We start from the raw sequence: 2075 nt of genomic DNA, 5'->3' as shown, positions 1-2075 counted from the left end.
GAGAAACCTACTGTTAGAGTAAAAACACCAGGTCACCACTATTAATTATACAGTTTATTAAACGGAATCTCAAAATACAAGTTCAATGACAAGCTATCTTCAAGTGACGCTCTGAGTCCGTCTGCCGCCATTTTTGACAGCGATGCTAGTGAAGGGGACGTTCGACTAGTGATGTCCTTATACTCGACCATTCTGACCTTGACCTTTCGTCCCGAAGGTCTCTGCTATCCATGCTGCTACTGATGACTGCCGCAGTCAACACAGCCGAAGCAGGCTGCGCCTCCAACTGATGTCGGTAGACTTCATCTGTTCATTTGTTCTTTTCTTTTCTGCGGAGTGAACAAGAACTTTGTATACTCCAGCTATACACTCAGGCCCTGGTCCTTTGAAGTGATTAACTCGAGTACCGTTGGAAACGGCCGGTGTAGTTTAAGGCTAACTTACACCAAGATATGTAATTTGTCTCATTTTATAGTCGAATCAGAGTATGACATAACTAACTCAAGATTGCATGACCAGACTAGCCTAGTACAAGTAAGTCAGATCATTTTTTTTTTAACAATTCCACGGCCAGTAAGGCTTTAAAACTATTAAGGTGCCAATGGTACGAAAACTACATGTTTTACCGCCATGATCGATACTATATATTAGTCAAATTAATTATGTAAAATATATGACATATAGCGGCGGGCAGGTAATTACCGGTGTACAAAGCACCACCCAATATTTGCTTGTAAATATCTTTACCCATCAATACATTTCATTTCAGGCAAGTATTATGTTCTAAGTAAGACCTTACGTGAGCGGTGCATTCCAAACTAACCGCTAAATATAACAATGATGATTGGCGTTGTTAAAATAGCAAATACATGGAACAAACTCACAGTTGGCTCCGTCACTGTAGGCTGTGAAGTTCCCCGCACGCGCAACAACGCGTACATCAAACTCGTGAGAGGTGAACATGACACACTCCATGTGTGAGCATAGCCGCCTTCTAACACAGCAAGCAGCAAGAAAGCTCTTATTAAAAAGCTCTGTAACATACATGGGAAATACTAAGTTCCTTAATGTAACGAGAACGTGATAATTTTTCTTTGGAACTAAGCCAGTAGGTGATAGAATCAGTACAACACAACTGTCGTTCAAGTAACATGATAAGGTTACGAGAAATTAATGTACAATTGGCATAGTCGATGCTCTCAAATACAGATCCGGCTTACATAGCCGTAAAATAATTTAGTAATAAACAATGACAATGAAGATATTAGAAAATATTGTCATGTAATCTTTTTTTTATGAAAATATATTAAGCAGAATACATGGCTGCTCCTTGGCAGGACCTTTAACAACTGCTAATTATTTATCTATCAACATGATAAAATTAATAAAAGGTAATAATCAAATGTGTACTAGCCACCAATTTTGCTATAAGACAACAAACATTACCATATCAAAGCTTCATACGCAAGCCACGGTGATACGGCTGCTTTCGAGGCTGGCGGCGCAACGACCGCAGACGTTGGCCCTTCATGACAAGGTTGTCGCGCAGCCTGTAGCATGCACTCTATTGGAAACCGTAATTCCACCAGCAACCTCTGGAAAGTATTAGTGCAAGCAACCCTTTCAAGGTAACCTTGAGATCACAACTCTTTAAGGTCATAAAACATGCTTTTGACAAACAAGGTCTCAAGCTAACCTCTTAAGGATATACCTCTTAAGGACTATATAACACATGACGGCATCTCTGAAGACCTTCATCACAAATAACAGAAGCAGAACAATCCTCTTAAGGATAGACTATATAGCACATGATGGCGTCTATAAGACCTACATCACAAATAACAGAAGCAGACCAATCCTCTTAAGGATAGTCTATATAACACATGATGGCGTCTGTAAGACCTACATCACAGATAACAGAACAGAACTAGCCTCGTAAGGGTAGTCTATATAACATATGATGGCGTCTGTAAAGACCTACACCACAAATACCAGAACAGAACTAACCTCGCAAGGATAGTCTATATAACACATGATGGTCCGTCTCCAAAGACCTGCATCACAAATACCAGAAA

At 40.0% G+C, this 2075-nt stretch overlaps 1 long non-coding RNA gene across 1 annotated transcript; it reads right to left on the bottom strand.

The window, feature by feature from the left end:
• Window positions 1–458: 458 nt before the first annotated feature.
• On the bottom strand, window positions 459–1813 carry LOC125236655. The gene is made up of 2 exons (XR_007178225.1): window positions 1447–1813; window positions 459–1034 (listed from the first exon to the last, which is right to left on the bottom strand). It is a non-coding gene; the product is annotated as an uncharacterized LOC125236655 (long non-coding RNA).
• Window positions 1814–2075: the final 262 nt, after the last annotated feature.

The sequence above is a fragment of the Leguminivora glycinivorella genome, chromosome 19 (genome assembly GCF_023078275.1).
Source record: "Leguminivora glycinivorella isolate SPB_JAAS2020 chromosome 19, LegGlyc_1.1, whole genome shotgun sequence".
Taxonomy (NCBI): Eukaryota; Metazoa; Arthropoda; class Insecta; order Lepidoptera; family Tortricidae; genus Leguminivora; species Leguminivora glycinivorella.
This window is presented reverse-complemented; position numbering and strand designations above follow the sequence as displayed.